This window comes from Cricetulus griseus, chromosome 9 (assembly GCF_003668045.3).
Source record: "Cricetulus griseus strain 17A/GY chromosome 9, alternate assembly CriGri-PICRH-1.0, whole genome shotgun sequence".
Classification (NCBI taxonomy): Eukaryota; Metazoa; Chordata; class Mammalia; order Rodentia; family Cricetidae; genus Cricetulus; species Cricetulus griseus.
The window spans coordinates 25,661,935-25,672,944 of record NC_048602.1 but is presented as its reverse complement, the minus strand read 5'-3'; the positions used below and the strand labels follow the sequence as shown (position 1 = coordinate 25,672,944).

Genomic DNA, 11,010 nt, shown 5'->3' with positions numbered 1-11,010 from the left:
TGCACCTAGTGCAGACTGTTATGCCAAGTTCGTGAGACCCCAAAAAAGACATACACGGAGCCGACTCACAGATGCAAACGAATAAGGTTTAATGTTAAGTTACAAGCCTCGGCAGAGACCCTGTCCAGAAAACTGGCACAGCAGCTGCTGGCAAAGGGTGCCTGGCCTCAATTGCTAGGGGTTTTTAAAGGAAAAAACCACAAGCAGGGTGGTAGGTGCCTTGGCTGTTCAGGATTGGGTAAGAGTAGGTGACCTTTGGATTCATTGACCTGGGGTCTAGGGGAATTTCAAAATCGTTACTAACAGTTGCCCACAAGGACAGTTGTGATGAGAAGATGTTATTTACCAAAATTAGTCATTGCCTGACCACCCGGATGGGGTCACTTTGCCCGGGCGGGCACAGTTTGGGTGCTACTTGGAACCGTTTATGGTTCCTTGCGGGGAGCTGAATCAGCCTTGTGCCATGCTGGGAATTTGTCAAGGTGGCTTTTTCTGAGGATGGAGTTAACTCCATCCTCCCCAGTTTACCTTGCTCTTACACAGACCACTTCCTGTTGCCTTCAGGTCAAGATGTAGGACTCTCGGGTCCTTCTCTAGATGTAAACTGCCTCAGTTAAATAGTTTTCCTTTATAAGAGCCGCTGTGGGACTGGAGAGATGGCTCAGAGATTAAGAGCATCGACTGTTCTTCCAGAGGTCCTGAGTTCAATTCCCAGCAACCACATGGTGGCTCACAACCACACACTATGAGATCCGGTGCCCTCGTCTGGTGTGCAGATAGACATGGAAGCAGAATGTTGTATACATAATAAATAAATAAATAAAACCTTTAAGAAAAAAAAAAAGAGCCGCTGTGGTCACAGTGTCTCCTCACAGGAATAGAAACCCTACCTGATACAAAGTGTAAGCAGAAGTTCAAATCCCTCCTCATCTACATAGCAAGTTCAAGGCTAGACTGAGATACAAGAGACACTGTTCCAAACAAATAAAACATAAAAATAATTTTAAAAAGAACATACCAATGGAGACAATTGCACCATCGATAACATTCCACCTTAGAATGATTCAAAACACCCTGCTTAATTTACCACTCCACTTGCTTTATGATCCTCAGCCTGGATCTATCTCAGACTTCTTGAGCTCTTGAGCCACTGGGCAGATCATGAGTCCCAAACACAGGGCATCACAGAATGGCCATAGTATTTCATTTTAATTGCATTTATTCATTATGTGTGTGGTGTGTGAATGTGTCTGCATCAGTGTGTGTGTGTGTGTGTGTGTGTGTGTGTGTGTGTGTGTGTGTCAGTGTGTGTGTCTATGTCAGCGTGTATATCTTGTGTGTCTGTGTGTTTGTGTGCATGCCGTGGTGAGGGAGTCAGAGAACAATTTCTGAAAGTCAGTTTTTAATTCCACCCTGTGGGTTTCATGGATAGAATTCAGATCACTTGGCTTGGCAACAAGAGCTTTACCCCCACTGAACCATCCCACCAGCCCACCTGATCCTAACATGATGATACACTCCTAACCTCTGAAACAGTGCTTCTCACACTGTGGGTCACACCCCCTTTGAGAGTCAAATGACCCTTTCATGGTGGTCACATATCAGATGCCTGCATATCAAATATGTACATTAAGATTCATAACAGGCCGGGCGTTGGTGGTGCACGCCTTGAATCCCAGCACTCGGGAGGCAGAGGCAGGCGGATCTCTGTGAGTTCGAGGCCAGCCTGGTTTCCAGAGCGAGTGCCAGGATAGGCTCCAAAGCTACACAGAGAAACCCTGTCTCGAGAAAAAAAAAAAAAGATTCATAACAGTAGCAACATTCTGATCATGGAGTAGCAATGAAAATAATTTCGTGGTTAGCAGTCACCACCATATGAGAACCACGGATCTAAAACATTTCTAGTGACTTTCTTTTCTCTAGAACTCTTTTTTTTTTTTTTTTTTTGGAGACACGGTTTCTCTGTGGCTTTGGAGGCTGTCCTGGAACTCGCTCTTGTAGACCAGGCTGGCCTCGAACTCACACCACCTGCCTCTGCCTCCCGAGTGCTGTAGAACCCTTATTAAACGAGTGAAATCTGCTGTTTAATAGCCTGTAGTGTCCCAAAATCATTTCCCTTCCAGCTCCATCGGAAAAAAAAAAAACTTTCGGTGAAGTCATAGTGTCATAGCATTCCCACACAGGCTGTTACATAACTTCTCTTTGCAGTTGCCAAACTTTGTAGCATAGAAGGAATCTTCAATGAGCTACACATTAAAAAAAAAATTGGCAGCCAGGTGTGATGGTGCACACCTTTAATCTCAGCTCTGGGGAGGCAGGAGCAGACAGCTCTATTAGCTCAAGGCTACCCTGGTCTACCTAGTGAGTTCCAGAACCATCAGGGCTGCCTAGTGAGACCCTGTTTCAAAGAAAACAAATCAGAAAAGCAAACACTTGAAAAAGCATGGCCAGGCAAGGAAGTTCAGCGGGTGTGATGGCTATTCTCACTTGCCAGCTTGACTGCATCTGGAATTAACCCAAAACTGTCTGGGCACACCAGGGGAACTTTTGCTTAGTTAGATCATCTGAGGTGGGAAGAGCCACTTGTGTTCTGGATCTTTGTGGTGGGAAGACACACATTTAATCTGGACCACACCTTCTGAGCCATATAAACAACATGGAAGAAGGAAACTCTCTCTCTCTCTCTCTCTCTCTCTCTCTCTCTCTCTCTCTTCTTCTTCTTCTTCTTCTTCTTCTTCTTCTTCTTCTTCTTCTTCTCCCCTCTCCCTCTCTCTCTCTTTCTCTCCCTCTCTCTCTCCCTCTATCTCTCTCTATCTCTCTTTCTCTCTCTCTCTCTCTCCCTCTCTCTCTCCCTCTATCTCTCTCTATCTCTCTTTCTCTCTCACTCTCTCTCACTCTGCCTCTCTCCCTCTGTCTCTTCCTCTCCCTCGCTCTTTTTCTCTCACTATCTCTCCATCCCTATCTCTGTCTCTCCCTCTCACCCTCTCACCCTCCCCCCTACCTCTCTCTCTCTGCCTGCTTGGTCTCAATGTCCCTAGCAAGCCCATTCCATCGCTGCCATTACAGCCTTCTTCTTCAGGATTCTACAATATATTGGAGACCAGCTGAGACTTTCAGCCTCATGGACTCAACAACTACTGGACTCTTGGATGCTTTGTTCCTAGGCAGCCATCATTGGACTAGCTGAACCACAGCCTGGAAGCCATTCTCTCTCTCTCTCTCTCTCTCTCTCTCGCTCTCTCTCTCTCTCTCTCTCTCTCTCCATATATATATATAGAGAGAGAGAGGGGAGAGAGAGAGAGAGAGAGAGAGAGAGAGAGAGAGAGAGAAATTCTGTTCCTCTAGAGAATCCTGATGAATACATCAGGTTAAAATGCTTACCAACAAGATTACTGAGGGCCTGAGTCTGATCTCTGGAACCCATATGGAAGAAGAGAAGTTGACCCTGACCTCCACATGCATGCTGTGGTATACATGTATGCCCACACACACACACACACACACACAATACATGCATATATATATATATATATATATATAACTTGTAAACACAAGACAAAAATTACATGAACTATAGAGCTACCTGACCAGCCTAGAGCTGTATACACTCCTTCCACAGCAGGCAGAGAGGAGCACGGAGATCCTGTGGCTGCCGGACATAAGAATGAAAGGACTAGCTACAGGAAAACAAGCAGCCATTAGAGCAGAGGTCTTCACCAGCCACACACCAGGACCAATGGAAAGAGCCATGGTTAATGAAAAGACAGAGGAGAGGACATAAGACAGTACAAAAGTGCTCACTAAGGCAAGGATGCTTCGGGTGGCCCTGGACTCTGGACAGGACCTGAGGGAATAGTTGGTGCTGCGGATGTGTTGAACCTGGTGCTTGTGCCTGTGCAGGATAAAGATCATGAAGCCACTGGACCAGACCATGAGCCCCAAACACAACACATCGTAAGAGGACCACAATATGAGATGCAGAGGATACGTGATTCTGGTACTAACTGCCCCACAGTATCCGAAACTCATTTTCTCCATGCCATACTGTTGGCTGGTGACACGCATCGGAACAATGACATACAGCAGCATGTTCACCAGCCAACACGAGGTCAAGATGTGGGCGGTGCCCATGCGTTCAGAAATGTGGCGTTTCACTTCCTTCCATCTGGACACCATGGGGCTGACGGTGATGGCCTGGAAGACACTCAAGAAGCAGGTGCTACCAACACACATGCCCCTGGACACTCTGTGGACATAGAAGACAAGTTTGCAACCCGTATCGCTGAGGAAATCCTTCATCCCCAAAGCAGCCATCGTCTGTGGTACTCCTTTAGTCAGTATAACCAAGAAATTGGCCAAGGTCAGGTGCTGGACAATCAAATACGTAGACCTGCCTGTACGTCTCATGAAACAATGGAAATTGTAATAGCAGAAAAGAAGGCAGTTCCCCAGGGACCCAACTATGGTCTGATACAGGAAGATCATCCCTACTGCCAAGTCCCTGGAGTGACTGACAGTCCCATTCAGAGTGACAGGATCCTGCATGAAAACACAAGGTCTGCGTGGTGTGGGACGATGAAATACGTTACTGCCCGCTCACCATCGTGTCCCACTCAGACGTTCCCTAAAATGTGTCATTAGTACTATTGCTACTGCTATTATCTCGTGCATATGTGCAGGTGTGCAGGAATCACAGCATCGTAGGACAATCAATCAGAAGACAGCCGTCAACAGTGATGTTAGACCCCCAGAAAACTCAGGTATCCGGGGTCCCAGTCCACGACCGAGGTCACCCCAATCACCAGACAGATTCAAGAGCTTGCTGCAAACTGCACGAGGCTTTGTTGTAATTTAACGAGCTAACCCCATGTTAGCGCGGGTCTTTTGTCCACCCACCATGGCGGATGGCTACAAAAGACAGTTTTAACCGACTGCCGAGAGATCTTGTAGGGCAGCGTAAGGGGAGTGTCTAGGGGTACGCACAGGCTCACGATTGGTGTGCCTCCAGGCTTGGAGGGCTTGCCCTGTGTCGATCGGTCAACTGGTTGTTATGGCCCATAGGCCCTCCCAGGGCGGTTGCTATGCTCTGTGCGTCATTGCTGTGCGCTTGTCCATAAAGTACACCCAGGGTGGTAAAGCATAGCGCCACCAGCTAACTTCTGATTGGTTCCTTGTCACGAGGCAAGCACCTAACCTCTAGTGACTAAGACAAGGTCATAGCGAGCACGTGTTACTGTTATGACTGCCGAAATGGGGAGCTGGTCCCTTCAGTGAGATCTCTCCTTCCACCATGGACTCAGGGGTGGAGCTCGGGTTGTCAGATATGAGCGGCCGGTGCTTTTATCTGCTGAGCCACCTTGCTGTTTCGCAGACATTCCTTATTAAATCCATGGTTGCTTTCTCTGAGACTTTAGACAGAAGAAGAAAATCAGACAAGTAATGAGTGCATCCGTGTTTTATGAAGCAACTGCATGCAAGGGTCTATTGCTGTTTTACATGTAAATTCTACAACAGTTCTAGCAAGTCAACACTCGGCAGTTCTCACTCTACAAGTGAAGAGAGTCAGGCACAGAAAAGCTGAACAGTATTTTTTTTGTTTTTGTTTTTGTTTTTTTTTTTTCGAGACAGGGTTTCCCTGTGTAACTTTGGAGTCTGTCCTGGAGTCTGTCTTGTAGACCAGGCTGGTCTCGAACTCACAGAGATCCACCTGCCTCTGCCTCTGCCTCTGCCTCTGCCTCTGCCTCTGCCTCTGCCTCTGCCTCTGCCTCTGCCTCTGCCTCTGCCTCTGCCTCTGCCTCTGCCTCTGGAGTGCTGGGATTGAAAGCGTGCGCCACCACTGCCCAGCTAAACAGTATTTCTTTTCTTTTTAATTTCCACTCATTTATTTATTCATCCATCCATCCATTTATTGATTTATTCACTTGTTTACATTATTGAGTATACAATGAAAGAGGGCATATGAGTCAAGAAGAAGGGATGTGGCGTGGACCAGCACTTTGGTGACCATTGTTATTTGACAAGGTTCCAACATTTCAACATTGCAGACAGACCATGCTTGTCCAGGACCTTTTTAAGTTTCATTCCTAACAGTTCTCAATATCATCAATGCCTTTCCCTTTGGGAAATTTAGTGTGGGCTTTGGTAGAGGATAAAAACGTGTATAGTGGTAGCCTAGGCTCTCTAAACAAAATAATTCTTTGTGGGAAAAACAATATCCCCAACACCAGGGGACCAGGAATTCCACTGTGCCCTCCTAATGAACACCAAGAACAGGAATGTTAGAGATTTACTAGACACACCTGATGGCAAGGATGAAACGCCTACAATTCAGATGCAGAGGAGCCCGAGAGAGCCTGAGCCCATTAAAGGCAAGAATTCAGTTAATTAATAAATATAGAGAAATCAGAATGTTACGTTATCCCAGTAGAAGACTGAGATGTCAGAATCTTCCCTTTTGTGTGAGTTAGTAGGGAAGAACCCGCAGTTCTATTTCCAAGATCAAGCATTTGTATAAGGGTCTCCATTCATTCCCTTAGGAGGAACTCAATGGCCCTTCATTAACATATGACTGCTGGGCAGTGGTGGTACACCCCTTTAATCCCAGTGCTCACTGGGGAGGCAGAGCCAGGTGTGTCCAAGGCCAGCCTGGTCAAACACAGCAGAGTGGTTCCAGGACAGCGAAGGCCAAACAGAGAAATGGAGTCTCAAAAAAAAAAAAAAAAAAAAAAAAAAAAACACACACACACATAAAAAAAAAAAGCAAAACAAAAGCCTATGATGACTGGTGCCTATTGTTAGGCTCCTCAACCCCTGATCTCAAGTCACACCCACAGTTCATTAAACAATATTTCTTTTTTCTGTATGCAGTCTGCATGTGTCCTTGAAGGCCAGAAGAGGGCACCAGATCTCATTACAGATGGCCGTGAGTCACCATGTCATTGCTGGGAATTGAACTCAGGACCTCTGGAAGAGCAGTCAGTGCTCTTAACCTCTGAGCCATCTCTCCAGCCCCATTAAACAGTATTTCAAAAGTCATTTCCACGAAAATGGCACAAGCTTTTGATCCCAGCATTCAGGAGGCAGAGGCAGGTGGATCTCTGAGTTTGAGACCAGCCTGGTCTACAGAGCGGGACCCAGGACAACCAGAGCCACACAGAGAGACCCTGTCTCAAAACAAAAAAAATTTTTTAAAGTAAGATCAGTGGGTAAAGGCGTTTGCTATCAAGCCTGGCAACCTGAGTTCCATCCCAAGGACCCACACGGTGGAAAGAGAGGCCCTCCAAATTGTCTGCTGCCTTCTACATCTGTGCTGTGAAAACACACACACACACACACACACACACACACACACACTCATATGTAAACACAACAAATAAATTGCGTTTTCTAGACAGAACAGACCATTGCACATATGAACTCACAGTGGTGGTGACCATAGGCACAAAGATCTGTGCAACCTTAAGCCAGACCAAATCCCGGCATGGGGGAGGAGATGGGTATAAAATCTCATCTCTAGCTGAGGAGTGATTTGGGACTAATAGCTACTGGGAGAAGAAATATCTTTCTTTAAGGGTATGGCCTCTGCTAGGTCCACCATACTCCAGTGGATGGCCACACACATAAAAGCATAAGGACAGCAGTAATGTGGCTCAGTGGGTAAGGAAAAAAAAAATGAAGACAAAAAAATTGGGTGAGGATAAAATGGGAGGAGATGGGGGATGAATACAAGCAAAACACATTGTACTTCGTCCTCAAAGAACTAATGGAAAATATTTTCTCAAAAGGAAGAAAGTGTTTTCCGTCTACAGCAAGATGGATCGCCCAGTGAAACGACCACACACACCAAGCAGAGGTCTAACAGAGGTCTACAAATCAGGAGTAGAAGATGAATTGTTACACAGGAGAAACAAACTAACCAGGACCACAACTGAAAATTAGCAGTTTTATTATGAATGAGAAAACACTAGATGGAAGTGTTTCAGCGTCAGAACCCAGAAACACATTGAAACAAGTCACCTCATGTGAAAAGGAAACGGCTTCCTCGAGCAAATTTCAACAGTACTGGTGGGGAACCCTGAGTCTGTGGGTGGCACATGGATCTGCACACTGGTGTGAGCTCTGAATCTGTGGGCATTTTTGTGGGGAGAAGAGCATGGAAAATGTCACCAAATAAGGGCTGAGAGTGTAGTTCAGTAGTGAATCCGGTGCTCACCTGGCATGCAGGAACTCCTGGTCCAATGCCCAGCACAGCAGAAACTGTTCACGGGGGCACATCCCAGTTACCCCAGCATTTGGGAAGTGCGAGTGGGAGCGTCAGAAGTTCAAGGTCATCTTCAGCAAGATAGAGTCAAAGGGGGTAGCTGGGGATACCTGAAACTCTGTCTCAAAGAAAACACAAGAAACCAGAAAATAGAAATCACCCAATAATGCAGTCAGGAAAACTGTGGAATTCCAAATTTTTCTTTTTTTTTTTTTCTTTTTTTTTTATGTGCCCTAGGCATGAAACAGCTTTGGCCAAAAAGTCAGGCATGAAGCTAAGATGAACAAAGGACTGCCATCTGCTCTGCCCCTGGCTGATATAAGAACAACACCACCACAAGGTGTCTGTCTCTTTGCCCATTGCCAGGGGTTCCAAATTTTTCTCAAAAAAAAAAAAAAAAAAGAAAGAAAAGAAAAGAAAAAAAACCTGGCCAGATAGTGGTGACCGACACCTTTAATCCCAGCACTCATGAGACAGATCCAGTGGGTCTTTTTAGTTTGGGGCCAGCCTGGTCTACAAAGCAAGTTCCAGGACAGCAGGACAGTCAGGAATGTTCCCCAGGGAAACCCTGTCTCAAAAAGCAGAGGAAAAAAACAAAAAGGAAACTTAAAGAGCACCTAGGTGTATAATGTTGGTTTTCCACAAAGTCCTCAAACGATTCTTCCTGTGTGACTTGGCATCTCTCAGTTTCCAGATCGGAAGAATCACTTTACCCTGATAAAAAAATTGCTTGTCCTGTTCCCTGACCCATTTCCTTGCTTGCAAACTGTGCCTCACAGAGCAAACTGTAGAACGCTCACCTGACTTCTTCCTGCAGTCAGGATAGAGGTCCTGGGCAATGCGCCAACGGTGGTTTGTGAAGGAGGCAGCCAGGCCTGGGATATGAGGGACTGATCCTATGCTCTCATCTCCCTCTGGGATAGCAATTATTTCACCTGTGATAACAATGACTGGGCACACTCAGGGAGTCAAAGTAATTCTTGAAAATTACTTTGGCTGGGAGTCAAAGTAATTCTTGAAAAACTTGGGCTCGGTGACTGATTTCCAGAGTGATCACAGGTTTCTAGACAGTTGAAAACATTTGGGAGAGGCTCTTCATTCCCGAGAGCTTAGGAGGTAGATGTGTGCGCTCTCTGAAGTTTGAGATACCAGGGAACATGAATGAAGCACACCCTGGATTCTGGGCTTCCGTGGAAAACACTTCGGTGGACTCTAACTCAGTGTTAATTGTCAGATTCTTGAGCCAGACCATGACTGAATTCTGAACAGAGAAATAAGATCATTTCTTATGGACTTGAAAGGGATGTCCAAAGAACTGACACCAGGGCTGGGGAGGTGGTGTTGCCCTGCAAGCTTGAGAACAAGCTTTTGGATCCCCAGAACCCACAGAAAAACTGGGCATGGTGGCCACTTAGCAGGCAGAAAACAGGGTCCAGGGACACGGGGTGAGATGGCTGGAATCGGAAGGCTCCATCCAGGTGGAGTGAGAGACCCTACCTCAATAAATAAATTGGAGAACACTAGCAAACCCTAGGTCAACTTTGGGCTTTCCCAAGTATGTGAACACACATAAACACACACACACACACACACACACACACACACACACACACACACACACACATATACCACATACAAATGAAGCTTAGACTTCAAGAGATAGACAGTTAAATATTAATATGCAGATAGGAAGAAATTGTTTTAATTCAGTCCAAATGAGCACGCAGATGTAGTTGGAATATTGTAAGGTCTATTGGAGCAACACCAACCACCGTAGTCATGGAGACGACATTATTAATTACTCTTGTTTAGAAGCTCTGGCAAATGCCGGACAGAAGCAATTGAAGGAACGGTTTATAGCCGGGCATTGGTGGCGCACGCCTTTAATCCCAGCACTCGGGAGGCAGAGGCAGGCGGATCGCTGTGAGTTCGAGGCCAGCCTGGTCTCCAGAGCGAGTGCCAGGACATCGTCCAAAGCTACACAGAGAAACAGGGTTTTGGCTCACAGTTTGAAGATGCTGTCCACCATAGTGGGGAAAGTCATGGCAGCAGGACTTCTAAGCTACAGTCAGGAGGCAGAGAGGGGTGGATGAACAATCACGCTTAGCTCACTTGCTTCTTTGTATGTCGTCCAAGATTCCAGTCTGAGAGATGATGGCACCCGCGTGCAGCGGTGATTTGTTTTTCCTCCTCATTTAAGTATTCCTACCTCATAGACAGCCAGACATGGGTTTCCATGGTGATTCTAAATCCAAATAAGTTGACGGTGTGGGGAACTCAGAGAGTCACAGAAGAGACAGAAAGTCAGAGTCTCAGGGAGCTAGAGAGATGGCTCAGAGGTTAAGAGCACTGGCTGCTCTTCCAGAGGACCTGAGTTCAATACCGAACAACCACAAGGTGGCTCACAACTGTCTGTAATGCTACCTGGTGCCGTGTTCTAACACTGTATACATGATAAATATTAAATTTTAAAGAAAAAGTAAGTCAGAGTCCCATCGCACATAAAGAAATAATCAAACCTGCCAGGTGGTGGTGACACACACCTTTACTCCCAGCACTCAGGAGGCAGAGGCAGGTGGATCTCGAGTTCGAGACCAGCCTGGTCTACAAGAGCTAGTTCCAGGACAGCCTCCAAAGCCACAGAGAAACCCTGTCTCAAAGAAAAAAACAAAAATCAAACCCATGTAGTAGAACTGAGAGATAATTGATAAGCAAGTGTCACTTAAATAATTTAATATATAAGGCAGTCA

At 46.1% G+C, this 11,010-nt stretch overlaps 1 non-coding gene across 1 annotated transcript; it reads right to left on the bottom strand.

The window, feature by feature from the left end:
• Positions 1 to 8,484: 8,484 nt before the first annotated feature.
• Positions 8,485 to 8,631, bottom strand: LOC113837359. The gene has a single exon (XR_003487958.1). It is a non-coding gene; the product is annotated as a small nucleolar RNA SNORA48 (small nucleolar RNA).
• Between the last annotated feature and the right edge of the window lie 2,379 nt (positions 8,632 to 11,010).